Source organism: Podarcis cretensis (assembly GCF_951804945.1).
Source record: "Podarcis cretensis genome assembly, chromosome: 15".
NCBI classification, from domain to species: domain Eukaryota; kingdom Metazoa; phylum Chordata; class Lepidosauria; order Squamata; family Lacertidae; genus Podarcis; species Podarcis cretensis.
In genome coordinates this window covers 17,932,218-17,947,126 of record NC_137185.1, presented here as the reverse complement: position 1 = coordinate 17,947,126, position 14,909 = coordinate 17,932,218, and the positions used below count along the sequence as shown (strand labels likewise).

General features: G+C 38.0%; 1 protein-coding gene across 6 annotated transcripts in view; it reads left to right on the top strand.

Moving 5' to 3' along the window:
• The window catches only part of APLP2 (amyloid beta precursor like protein 2), a 55,466-nt gene that overhangs the window by 8,691 nt on the left and 31,866 nt on the right, over nucleotides 1–14,909 (top strand). The gene's annotated exons all lie outside the window — the stretch shown is intronic.

Here is a 14,909-nt window from a genome sequence, read left to right as displayed (position 1 = left end):
TTTTCCCACTTGAACCAGGAAGCAGTAGGGCAGAGTGTACAGCATTCTTGAACTCTTCTTGTAGAATGTAAACCTCACATTTTAGAGTTTCTTTAACAACAAACCATAATCTGCCATGGTGGAAAGAATTAAGAGACATCAAAGAAGGCGTGCACATCTAGAGTTTAAAAGTTCAACAAATTTGCTCACAGCACATGCACTTGGCAGTTTCTTGTAATGATTACAAGAGTGCCTGTTGAAGATGTATAGACTATTTTTCAGGATCAAACGAAGCCAGTTAAACTGGCAAATTCTCTTTGCCAAGCACTGTAATTTACTTCTTAATTTTATATTGCCGTTAAGCTTTTTTCTAAGCATAGATTTGTGTTGCCCTTAGCTGAACCATCCTTTAAGTTTTGTTACACGCTTCTCATAACTAAGTATGGATACCAATACGTGATTCAGGAAAGGATTGTCTTGCTTAGTGATGATGTTAATACCATCAAGCTGTTGAGACTTCTCTTTCCCTCAGCTACTTCCCCTCAACATCAACAGAAGTGGGGAAAGAAACAAATCCTCTTCACTTTTTACTTTGGTCATACAGGTGTAAATGAGAGGTTAATTCTTGTTATCAGTAGATTTATTAGTGGTGGAAGGAGATGCAGAGGTTATAGGACTCTGCATTTCAATAGATATTAAGGTCGTATCTTGACCTTGGAGCCTATAAAACCACCAATTGAAGGCTCTCTTGACTGCAGTCTTCCTGTTTAGGTGGCAATGCAATTTTACAGCCAAGCTATTCAAATAACTGCAAATCTGATATATTTTAATAAAGTTGCTGTTCTTTCCGAGATGTTTCTCTTTGCGGAAGTAAACCTGTCACTGTCTTCCTTTTCTCCTCTACATACTTGCATTATTTCTTTAAATACAAAGTTGCAATCCGGGCTGTATTTGTTCCTCTTGTCTTGGAAAAAAATTTGACTTCTTCAGAATCAGAAAGGTTTCAGAAAGAGACAGAATTAAATGTGGTTAAAAAAGTGAGATACCTAGGGGTAAATATAACAGCGAAGAACAGGAACTTATTCAAAGATAATTATGAAAAATGTTGGTCTGAAATTAAAAGGGATTTAGATGCTTGGTCAAGACTGAAACTTTCTTTGACAGGACGTATTGCTGCAATTAAGATGAATGTATTGCCAAAAATGTTATTTTTGTTTCAAACTTTGCAGATTGTGGACAAAATGGAGTGTTTTGGGAGGTGGCAGAGAGATATTTCAAGATTTGTCTGGCAGGGCAAAAAGCCCAGAATTAAGTTTAAGATATTAACTGACGCTAAAGAAAGAGGGGGATTTGCCCTGCCAGACCTAAAGTTGTATTATGAATCAGCAGCCTTCTGCTGGTTGAAAGACTGGCTACTTCTTGAGAACACTGATGTTTTAGATTTGGAAGGATTCAACAACGCGTTTGGGTGGCATGCATATCTGTGGTATGACAAGGCTAAAATACATAAGAATTTCAAGAACCATGTTGTCAGAAAAGCAGTATTTAATGTCTGGTTGAAATACAAAGACTTATTGGAAAACAAGACCCCAAGGGGGTTATCACCAATGGAGGCTAAGGCCTTGAAAAAACTCAATATGGAGGCCAAATGGCCGAAATATTGGGAAATAATAGAAAAAGATGGAGATAACTGGAGGTTGCAGAGTATGGAGAAAATAAAAGATAAAGTGCGAGATTGGCTACACTATGCTCAGATTAAAGAAGTTTTCAAGTTGGACAAAAAGGTAGGATTCCAGGTGGAAAAATCAAAGTTAGAAACAGAACTGTTAGAACCCAGCTCTAAGATACTTTCAAGAATGTATAATTTGCTGTTAAAATGGAATACACAGGATGAAACGGTCAAATCAGCCATGATAAAATGGGCACAGGACATAGGGTACAATATCATGTTTGCTGACTGGGAAAAGTTATGGACCACAGGTTTGAGATTTACGGCATGTAATGCCTTGAAAGAAAATATTATGAAAATGATTTACAGGTGGTACATGACCCCAGTCAAGCTTGCAAAGATATACCATGTGTCTGATAATAAATGTTGGAAGTGTAAAGAAGCTGAAGGAACATTCTTTCACCTCTGATGGACTTGCCCTAGAGTGAAGGTCTTCTGGGAAATGATTTATAATGAACTGAAAAAGGTATTTAAGTATACCTTCCTTAAGAAACCAGAGGCCTTTCTCTTGGGCATTGTTGGTCAGAGTGTGCAAAAGAAGGATCGAACCTTTTTTATGTACGCTACAACAGCAGCAAGGATACTCATCGCTAAAAGCTGGAAAACTCAAGAATTACCCACACTGGAAGAATGGCAGATGCAACTGATAGACTATATGGAACTGGCGGAGATGACGGGCAGAATCCGAGACCTGGGAGAAGAACTGGTGGAGGAAGACTGGAAGAAATTCAAGGACTATCTACAAAAATATTGTAAATTGTATGATTGTTAAGAAAGATGTAAGATTAGCAAAAACATGGCTTCAACAAACTAGTTATAAAGAATATAAATTTAAATCTAATTGGAAGATGAAAAGATAAATTTTGGGCAAGTAACATTTTATAATTAAGTTTCGATAAGAGTATGTTAAATCTTAAAATTTGAGATATTAATATTGAAAAATTATGTTATATGAATTAAATTAAGTTAATAATTTGCTGGTAAAATTTATGAGTTTAGAAAGCAGGAACAAGGGTTGTGAGGAAGTCCAAAGATGAACATGAAATGTGGAATTTGGGAAAAGATTGTGTTATTACCTATGTATTTTATTGTTAAACTAAAATTTAATAAATATTATAAAAAAGAAGATATTTAAAGTTTCATCCATAACTTTCATATAATCTGTGTTAAATTTAAATATATTTTTTTATCTAGAAGCCCTTTATAATTGCAGAGAGAAATTTCATAGTGAGGGTTGTGGGAAAGAACCAGAAAGTGGTTCCCCAGGAATTGGGAAGTACTGTAGTGAATCACTGCTATTTAGAGTTTCCCCTTTTCACAACTTCTTCCTCTGACATTGTGGGCAAGATTTCAAAATGGTGTTTCCCAAACTTGGGTTTCCACCTGTTTTTGGACTACAACTCCCATCATCCCTAACTTTCAGGACCAGTGGTCAGGGATGATGGGAACTGCAATTCAAAAATTCAAAAAACAGCTGAAGACCCAAGTTTGGGAAGCCCTGTTTTTAAAAAATGAAACATATGCCTCAGGAGAACAAAGCAGATATTCCCAGTGTAACACATGCACAAGGGTTTTCCAGATTTTGTATGTGTGAAAGCACACTGATTTGCCCCTGTGGATATATTCCGAAAACTCTGGCACCTGGAGAGTCTGCACTAAAATCAGCTGTATGGGCTGCTTCATACTTTATAAATGTTGTCCATGGAGTTTGCAGTATAGGAAATAATAAGTTCCTTTTCATTTGTGAAATGTGTTGCCTTCATTTTGCCAGGAATGCATGGGTCAGCAAGCAGCTGTTGATTCATGACCCCTGCGCTCAAGGCAAAATAAGCATAACACACATTATAAGGTGTTCCTGCCCTCCCTCCCTCAGTTTAAGTATAAATGAATGGCATTTTCACTGAACGTAGGGACAGTGCTTTGTGCTAGCAAGTAAATACTGAGTCACAGGCTCATCATTCTATTAATCCATTCAAAGCAAGAGTTAAGCCTTATATGATACCAAGGTAACTTGTTCCTGTGTAATGTAGGTGGTGATGCCAGCAAACATATGAATATATTGACTCGTAAGTCTCATTTTGTAACAAAATACATTTCAATTGAAGTTGCCAAGCTTTCAAAAGCATTATCAATGTGAAATGAACAAAGATTCACCTTGTTGATGCAATGGCAAGTATGCCATTCAGTCTAGGGTTTATCAATCCATGCTATAAAGTCCTAAACAATATCTGCTCCATGACTTTGAGTTACTGTTTCTAGTACTTTTTCATGTAGTAAAAAAGAGACATCTATAGTCTGGAGCAGTGGTTGGCAAACACATCTTTGGCTAGGAAAAAAAAGGTCATGGTTCTCTAGGTCATGGTTTTAATGTGTTATCTCTGAAATGCAAACAATGCTTACCATAATAAAAGAGAATCCCTTGCTATGGTATACTGGGTGATGACTTTCTATAGGCCTGTGCCAGTTACAATTATCTTTGAAAGACTGAAATGCGAATTCAGCACCATTTTGCAGATCAGATATCTCATTTTGTGTTTCCACATTAACTGCCTCATGTACCTGGACATAGTTTCAAAGAGGATATGACCTCTAATCAGTAACTAAACATGTAAATATTCAGAGATGTTAATTCCAGCACTGAATATGTATAATTGTTGAATAGAGCAGGCCACCTGTAGTTTTTCATTGGTTTTGAGTGGGGTGTGTGTGTGTGTGTTTATGGCTATATTAAGTGCTGGGTAGCTTTTTTACTCGGAAGATCATAGCTTGATCTCACAACTTTGTGACCACCGAATTTGTTAGTTTGGAGGTGATGTGGCTGCACAGTTATAGTGTTTGCCTTTAGGTTCCTGTTAAGGCTAAGAGTTTGCTGAAATCCTGGGGTACTGGGCATTTTAATTAAAAAAGGTTGTATTTTATTTATTCTCCCAATTGATGAATGTTTGTGTGCATAATGTGATGGTAGTAGTAATAGTAATAATAACAATAACAATAGTTGTTGTTGCTGCTGCGTAATGTGATGGTAGTAGTGGTACATACAGTGGTACCTTGGGTTACAGACGCTTCAGGTTACACACTCCGCTAACCCAGAAATAGTACCTCAGGTTAAGAGGCTTGCTTCAGGATGAGAACAGAAGTTGTGCTCCGGTGGCGTGGTGGCAGCAGGAGGCCTCATTAGCTAAAGTGGTGCTTCAGGTTAAGAACAGTTTCAGATTAAGAACGGACCTCCGGAACGAATTAAGTTCTTAACCCGAGGTCCCACTGTAGTAATAGTAATAGTAGCAATAAGAGTAATGGTTGTTGTTGTTATTATTATTAATTTGTATGGTTAGATTTGCAGTGCCTGCTGTGTCAGCAACAGACAGACTCATATTATCCACATAGATCAAGCAGAACTGCAGCATATCTTAGTCACGTTCTTTTAACAGTTCTCATTGCAAAAGAGAAGTCCTACTTTTGAAGCAGGATGCCCACAGTTGAAATAATCTAGGTCAGAAGCAAGGAATACCCAGGAGTCTAAAGACTGTTCCTGGTACTCACCTTTTTAAAAGAAGTTATGAACTCCTTGTAAAAAAAAATGTTTCTGGGGACGCTGAACAATTGTTAAATGTTTTATTGCATTGCAGGGGGGAGCAGGGAGCTGACTCCTTCCAAAAAGTGCGTAACTCTAAAACAAAGGCAACTTCTTTAGCTTTCTTTGTGGATTAAACTTTCATAATTCCTGTGGGAAAGCGGTAATTTATCATCCTATAAGACTAATTACAGAGGTTAGTGGGAGGAGGAGGGATAGGTGCTAATCCAGTCAGAGTAATTACCATGACCTTGAATGAGTCCTTTGGCTTTGCACTAAATTCTACCAGTAAAACTGATCTGTTTATCTAATGCACATATGTATCAAGATTTGACATTGCTTCAGTCAAACAGGAGTCATCTAAATGCATGCAAAAAGAAAATAAACTCCAGTAGCAACATGCACATTTAAAGGAGTATCACTAAGTTTGATACTACATAAAAAATACCATGGCTTGACAGTTAATTTGTTTGATTATTCGTGTTGGGACAAATCTTGTATCTGATGTCCTGGTACTGTCATATTCCTTGGATATCCAAGAAGATTGAGGAATTCAAAGAAAAATATCTTTTTGCTTACATTTAAGTAAGTAATGTACCAGACTGTTTTTGAATACCTACAAATTACTGGCTTATGGTGGCATAAGTTGTTGTGAACAAGAGCCCGCCTCATCAGATGTTTTGGTACACACAATTTACACTCATTCACACAGGCAAGAGAAACAAAATATAAACATGTCAATGATATACATGATTAGATTGTCATTTTATGGGTCAAACTTAATTTTTGCAAATTTATTCAGTGACAGGTCTTCAAAATATGTTTTTGGATATGAGGAATTCAAAACTGCTATTACTTTTGTGGTTGGACAACATTTAGCTTGGTAAATCTATGTTTGATTAAAAAGCGCATAAACTGCTATAGAAAAACCAAAGAATTTTTACTTTACCTTCTAAAAATGTCAGGTAATGTTCTTTAAAAAATAGTTTCTCTGCATAAAACATGTCCTGATAAGCATACAACATTACCTTGTAATCATAAAACAACATTAGGAAGTAATTACATCAGTTAATAAGAAAAATAATCAAGTTTCATCAGTTTTTTTTGTCAAGTTTAAGTCAAATCAAGTTTAAAATTATTGGAAATGTCACAGAAACATTCAAAAGTAAATAGTTATTTACCAAGCAAAACTAAAACTAAACTCTTTTGAATTCCCAAGTCATGTTGCAACTTTTTAGCACCCCTCATTTTGGGAATTTGAAAAATTCAATGTGCCCTAATTATGTACGGTGTCCATGCTGAGGAAGCAAAACTTATTTTAACAGTGCAGTATATATCCACAGCAACTTTATTATAACAATTATAATGAGAAGTACTAATAGATTTCCATATTGAAAAACTATATTGAAGAAAAATGCAGCCATGATGTTCCCAACATCCACTTCTGAAATGTAAAAATCCAAAAGGCTAATGCATTCTTCCAAGGTATTTTTCTGTCTAAGACTACAAAATAAAATGGAGTACAGCTGAGTTGCTTACACATGCCTGTGCTGCCTCCTAAAAGGCATTAAGATTGGGTGATGGTAGCATATTCCCTTGAACCTTGATGTCGGCCATAGAGTGGATCTGTGCACTAGGGCTTCCTATAGAAATCGGGTGAAACAAATTCCAGAAAACCAGAGAAGTACGTTGTTATGCACTATTTAAATTCAAAGTCAGACAGTGGCTGGTATTATCTAGGTGCACCAGATCTGACTACAAACAATAATTATTCCCCTCTTGCCTGAGTGTGTTGTTGCATATACTAGCTTTTTTAAAAAATAAAAAATACTAAAGCTTAAAAGAGTTGCTCATCTTTAGATCTATGGCTTGCTATGTTAGGCATTAATTAGTCTTCCTGAGCTCAAGCCATCTAGCCGCTGAATAAAGGCAGGAAGAGCAACTAGGAAAAAACAGTTTGAAGCACAATGCAAAATTCTTTCCATGCCAACAATAATTTCAGAAGACTGATGGATTAAAAACCTTCTACATCTACCTCCTTAGTCTCATCCTAAAAGGCATGCACATCGCAGGTGAACCATATATGAACCTGAAGCATAATGTGAACTTGATCTACTGTATTTGTGTAAATAATAATAATAATAATAATAATAATAATAATAAATCAATATCCAGTGAATGTATGACTGTGACCTCAGAGATTAAAGTCTACAGCCAGGAAAGGTTTGTAGTCTTGTGTGTTCTTTCTGCCTCCCAGTGTTTTTTCAAGTGCTGGGGAGTTGGTGCAGAAGGGAATACTTGAGGCTAGCTCCTGAACGCATACGATCTCTAAGGATCAATTTCCTAGGAACAAATTCTTTGTCCTTGCTGAAGAGAGTGAATTTCATCAGTGCTCCAAAGAAACTGCTGGAATTTCCAGTACTTTGAAGTAAAGTGAGAGCTAATGCATTACTGAAAGGTTATTCAACCTCTGAATGGTTCTAGAACAGACATTCCCATGGGTTGAGTACTCTGAAATTTATGGCTAATTCTACATAAGATCTAAAGAAAAATGTCAGCGTACTTTATACTACAGATTGGCTCAAACTACACTTGGCTGGTTTATTTGCAGCATTGCTTCATGTAACTAAGCTTTTCATGGCTAAATCAAAAGTAATGGTAGTGATTAATTCTTGTTACATCTAGCTTAAATGAAGATGGATCATAAAAGCTGATTGGTCAAAGCTCTTGATGTAATGAAGTGGTTGTGACTTTAAAACAGGGCAGAGAACCTGTGACTCTTCAGTTGTTGCTGGGCTTAAACTCAGAACATCCCTGACCATTGGCCATGCTGGTTGAATTTGGAGTCCATCAAAGTTCTTCACATGTAGGAGTTTGCATCTATGACGATTCTCAGTCTAATTAAGGCAGAAGTCATTGTTGTTCAATTTGTTTCATTTCGCTCATTTGTTTTTGTTTCGTTTAGTATTAAAAAATTTAAGTGGTTACACAAATTACAATTGAAACCACAAGTAGTGAATCGATACATAACAGCAAAATACACTAAATATCCCGGAAAAAATTAGGCACAACGCTAAAAGAAGAAGTGCTGAAATTATGCCTGTAGGCTGTTACAGCGCTTTGAAGAAAAGGCATAGTGACCCACAACCCTAGAGAGTCACTAACAGTGAAGGCAATGCTGGACTGGATGGACAAATATGGCAGCCTCATGTAGTCCTTTCATGACATCATTGGAGGAAATTGATAGGATACGTACAAACTCAGTGAATGATTTCCCCCCACTTCCTTTAAGGACTAAATTCTTCCCATGAAATAGTTCAATTCTTAAGTCCCAGCACCTAGTATTATTTTAGGAGATAACTATTGCAGCTAACCAGTGGTCACTCTCTCCTTTGCAACCAGCACATTGACATGCTCAGTTGACATCTTACTGGCCAGCCTCTCTCACTCTGACAGTTCATACTTGACTGAGAACCGCAGGACAGGAGCCCTTTTGTTTGTGTTCTTGCCAGACATGAGGTTTAAATACAATTCAATACAAGGAGCCACAGCTGAATTATTAGCAGTAGTTAGGACAACTCCTGTGTCCACATCAAGCCTTTCTGGATTGTCTAAATGCAAACAAACTAGAAGTTTACATTCAGTGACATCGTGCTTTGTGGAACACGTCTTATTTTATTTACACATATCTACTGTCTCCCCAGCCTGGTAAAATCAGTTTCCGGCTTAGGTTATTATCTCTAGCAAAGATTAGATGGCTGGCTGGCTGGGTCTGGGAAGTGATCCCAGCCTCATTATAGAAAATTGATACAGCTGCTGGAAAAGCTTACCTTGAACTAGCAATAGAAGAGGAATTTGTTTGGTTCACATTTTACAAAGGAGTAATCTGATAACCAGAAATTGCTTATGGATCAGAGTGAAACTCCAAGTCACATTACACATTTCATGAAATTTGTGCTGTAGCATTTGGTGAACAAGAAGTATGTACACATGTATTATTTAATATGTATTGTATGGATGAGTACACTGAAAAGGGTTAATTTTACGCACGTACGTTGACAATGTGTACAGTTTAAATGTGAACTTGTCTTTCCACAGAATGGGACCTATGATTGAATTTCATAAGGCTGAAATGGGAACAGGATTAGGCTGTTCAGATTGTCACTCCGTGAAACCCAGAAGATCTGAGCAGCAACAGGGTGCTGGGTAACATCCCTTCCATGGGCAAAGTGCTGGAGTGGGTGGCTGCTAGCCAAATCTAAGCACTCTTGGATGAAGTAGATCCATTTAAATTGAGGTTTAGTTCTGCTTTTAATAATGAAATTGCCTTGATCGCTCTGTTGGATAGCCTTTGTGAGAGAGGTGGGGGAGGTGGGAGTGTGACCCTGTTGATTATTCTTCGCTCTCCAGTTTTTAGATCTGATTTAAATCTTTTTAGAAGCCTGTGGCTTTATTATGTGATCCATCCAGATAATTTCTTGTTTTAGGGTAGCCTATAAATAATGTAAATATGTTGGTAGAATTGCAAGTAAACAAATCTCCCCCTGCCTCCAAGATTGCAGTTGTTTGTACCAAAGTCTTTCTGTTCTGAATAGCCTTATATAAATTGTCCCAGTTTTAGTGGCTTGGGTTAATCTATTTCAGTTGATTCCAACCCAAGTTAATGTGCACAAGTCTGTGATGCTGCTGTGTGCCTTCTTAAATATTAGAACCAATAGTCTCACTCTTCCAGTTAGTTCATGCTGCAATTACAAGATGTGACACCAAGTGTTTGCTTTGACAAATCCTCTTTGGTGTCTCATGGGTGAACTTGAATCTAAGTTTTGTTAGAAGTGCTCTGCAGAGTGACAATGCATACTAATCTCAGGAGTTTATTGCTATTGTCTAACATAAAAACTTGTTCACACAGCATCCTGCATTCAGAGGTCTTCCATTAGTCTCTCAACTTAGTTTTTGTTGTAGTGGAGTCTGGGGCCTGCTGACTAATAAAGTCAAATGCAGATGGGAATCAGGATGATTGTTGGGGAGAATTCAAACTGCTGTTCTCTTGTTCCTTCATTAAGCCCCCTTCCAAAAACTTAGCTTCTAACTCTAGGGTTACCATATTTCAAAAGTTGTTGAGCTTTGGGGGGGGGGCGGTGACAGAGATGAGCCAAAATCTACACTACCGGCATTGGTTGCCATGCACAGTATGTAAATTATGCATTTTTTCCCTGTTTGGTTTACAGTACAGTCATACCTCGGGTTAAATATGCCTCAGGTTGAGCGTTTTCAGGTTATGCTCCGTGGCAACCTGAAAGTAATGGAATGCGTTATTTCTGGGTTTCGCCGCTCACACATGCGCAGACACTCAAAATGATGTCACGCGCATGCACAGATGTGGCGAATCGTGACCTGCACATGAGCAGACACGGGTTGCGTTCGCTTCAGGATGCGAACGGGGCTCCGGAACGGATCCTGTTCGCATCCAGAGGTACCACTGTGCTAAATAAGTCAAGCAAATGTACTAAATAGGATCTACTCAGGGCATCAGAACCTTTTCCAATTAAAAAAAATTGAGATTTCACATCACTTGCCTCATATGAACCACCACGCGGGGGTGGGCTGGTTAAAAGCTATGATTGCTGATGTAAAAACTCTGGTCTCAGTATTGGTTGATTTTGAGGCTAAATGATAAGGACTAATGTGCTTTTAAGTAAACATTATTTCCATATGTACTTAGATTGCACCACTAATCACCATAAATACTTAAGCATGCACTCACGACAAATTTTGCATCCTGCATAAAGTAAAACAAAGAGCAGTTAGGTCACCACCCAGGCCAACGAAAATTTCAGAGACCTGCCTCAGCTGTGCAAATGCCATTGTAGAACCTGCTGCTGTTTTGAAGGAAACACATAGTTTAGCAGCCTGTTGGCTGGATTGCAATTCTCTCCATTCCAGGCAACATGATTAAAAGTCTTTTCATCTCCACTGGCTGCTGGTGGCATAGAAACAGTTGTAAAGCGGAGCAATTAAAGAAGCTAGACATTAAAAATGAAAAATAAATAAATATTGTGGTTGGATGTGAAGACATTGGAAAAAAAACAACAACCCCCATCCTGGAATTTTCCTCCTATCTGTGCCCCCTTCCAGCCTTCAGATTAATGTGAATTCTTGATTATTTATTTTGCAGCTCAGTGGAAATTTTTGAAATTGACTTTGTTCAGGAAAAAAAAGCAAGCTTCACCAGGTTTGCCCTGGATTGGGAAAATGCACAAACTGTTCATTTCAATGAAGTTACTACAGAGCAGAATATGTCTTTGTGGAAAGCAAATTTACAGCAGAATTTGGCAGAAAATGTCCAGAACATCTAAAGAAAAGCCTTGAAGGCTTTTTGCTGTGGTGGTGGGAGAGCACATACTAGTGGGATGTCACAGATGAACCTAGTAGGAGGTTTTTCAGCCACACATGAGAGTGAAACCTGCTATTGGGTTAAGAAAGGACTTTTTTGTCCTCAGATCAAAACTTCTGGCAGAAAGGAAGGAAGTTCAGTCTCTACTCACTCCCACAATCCTGGGATTGCCACTTGTTGTTTTGTGTAATGTACGTGATCTTTAAATCCTTGTTGTAACTTCTGTTTAATTAGAAGGTCTAACATGTCTCACATTCAGTTGGAACATGTGTGTGTCTGGGTTTATGAACAACTGTAATTTTGTTTCATACAACTGATGTGTGTGATGTGGGTTGGTCTTGACTTGAACACTTAGGCTAGGCTTATGAAAGGATGTACAACCCTTAGCTGATTTTGGTGACTTATTTATTTATATAGTTTTTTATTTAGGACATTTGTATGCTGCCCCATGTGTAATGTCCATATGCTTGGATGATTAGCATAAGATAATTGAATGCTTTAAGCAGCCTGATTGGACTCTGATGCTCAAAATGTTGTGTACATGATATTGGCTAAGCACTGACCTGTACTGCTGGACATGAAATGTTCTTTTCTGTGGTTCATATATCTACCTGAACTTGCTTTAGGTAACAGAAACATCTTGAGGGTGAGTGACTCATTTAGCTTATTCAGTTGCGAATAAGTATTTTAAATGTCTCTATGGCAACCTGTCTCCAGTGATATGCAAACTATTTGAACAATCCAAGGAGGAGCGATACCTTTCCCTTAGTAATGGGATAAGCTTCCCTTAGTAATGTGGTGATAAGCTGAAAAGATGGCTAAAATAAACACTTCAGCATTAATGTTTAAACACAGCATCTTCTTGACTTAAAGATCTCTGTTTGAACAAGGTTCATGCTGGTTCAGAACAAATTTTGGATGAATTTCTAATAGGCATAGCTGACCTTGCAGCTTCTTGCACTTGGTTTTGCTGTATACATTTGTTAGTATCATTCTAAGAAAGAAAATTACAGTGGCTCACAGTAGGATAGGCCTTATAAAATCCTTTGCATGTTATAAGTCAAAGTCCAGGACTATTTCTGCACAATGCAGCATGTGAACACCCAAGGTTAACATTCCAGACACGCCCTGTCTCCTGTTTCTCCTGGCACTGAACACTGTTCCACCCTCTCTTTCTGAAACGTTTCATTTGCTTGCTAATATGGTCTTCAAACGACAGGCATTTGCATTTGTCCTCCCCTGATATTTGAGTAATTCCAGGTTGTTCAAGTCCTGTATGTGAATACCATAGTGTGTGGTAGAAAGGCTTGTTTTAATCAGCCTACAGACTAGAAATCAGTGTGCCCTGCATGCAACTTTTGTCAGTTGTAAACAGATTTTGCTTAATGGAGAAGCTACATGAAGGCAAAGAAGGGAGTACAGCCTTTATTTTATATTCATTTCAGACTCCCTTTACTTTTCTGTAGTAAATGGATTCTGTAGTCTAGGAAGGCAATTAAGACTTGAACGTTCCAGGTCTATAGCAGGTACTTTGAAAGTGGGATACCATAGCTCAAGGGTAGAAAAAATATTTGGCTTCCCAATACAGTAGATGGAAGACTGCCTTTGAGCCCAAAGGGATAAGGAGGAGAAAGGTGGAAGGGTCTCCAGAGGACATGGGCATAGGGAGTTGGTACTTGGCATTGCTTGTTAGTATGAATGAGAAGCTACACAAGTGTGGAGAACAAGAGGTTTATGGTATGGATTCTCAGACTTGCCTGCAAGAATTCAATTCAAGGGATCAGGCTCCCTTGACTTGATTCTACAGTGACTTAACAATGTGTTCAGAGGACAGAGCACACTCATAACAGGCTGGTTATTGAGGCTAAAGCCAACCATTTCTCAGTTAATGTGCAAGATTGTTTAAGACAGAAGTCATTCATCTCAATAAATTTGTCAAGCTGCCCCTGAAAGAAGTCTCTTATCCCAAATATTGAGCCTTTATAAACGAATCTCTCTATGCCATTGTGTTTTCTTCTTTCCTTCCTGTGCTAATGCTGTCCCTCCCTTCCCAAAGAGGATGTGAGGCTGTTTTCTATAAGTATTAAGAATATTCCTGGTGTTGGGGCCAAACAACTTTCTTCCTAATTTAGGCAAAGTATTGGAAGGAATCCTCCTCTGAGAGAACAAAGTAGTAAATCACAAATTCTCCATTTGGGTCACTGGTCCAGTACTGGTGTATTGATGTCTGGTTTAGGCTGAGTTTCCAAACTTCCACACCTGTAGTGTGTTGTATATGTCAAAACCTTTGGCTTTCCTTGCATCAGGCAGAGAATAATTTGTTGGTCTTACTAAATATTTGTCATCTTCTTTATAATGTGTTATGGATAACACTGAAACCATCATGGGATACATTATTAAATAATTAGTCACCAAGTATACTAGGTTTATTGGTATAGGTGCTAGTGTTGGTGTATATGTATGTATATGTATATACACACACACAAAATATTAAGTCAAATTAATAGGCATATTTCCTATTCGCAAATTGTGAACCATCACTATGCTGGATCCTGGAGATGAACTAGTCTCTCCTGATAAAACCCTGCTTATTTACTTTCTGCCCTCTCATATTGGATTCTCAGAGGGAACTGAAAATTGTAATGAAGGTTGAAAATAGCAAACAGTAATGATGAAGATTTTGTTTCACCATCTAAAATTGTACCCTTCAAGTTGATCTTTTTTGGGGAACAGCAGCAGAGCGAAGCTGCTATAGTGAAGCTCTTCAGCTCTGCTAATTCATAACTTCTGGCATTGACAGTGAATGCTGTTGCATCTTTACTGATCAAGTCCTTTTTCTCCAGGGGCAGCTTAGTTTAGCCTGAAATTATCTTGTCTTTTTGAACTGGTTCAGGCAATCATGTCTTGCCTTGTTAAGCTGAGATATGCAGCAAGTCTTGCTTGTGCATGGAGCCCCTTGGTTCCTTGCTTTTTTGTCAACTGCAGTTAAACCAGGGAGCCTTTTAACTGTAGTTTCACATTTCATCCAAAGTGGGAAAACAAGGCTGCTAGCTTCAGTACAAGCCAAGATGTTAAACCAGATTCAAACTACGGTTTAGTATATTCACTTGTTCTGAAGCTGTAACCTTCTTTTTCATTTTGGAAGAAATAGTTAAATAGGTTTAATGGCAACTATCAGCTGAAGGGAGGAGCAAAGGAGATCTATGCATGAACAAAGACTTGAACATATGTTAGTT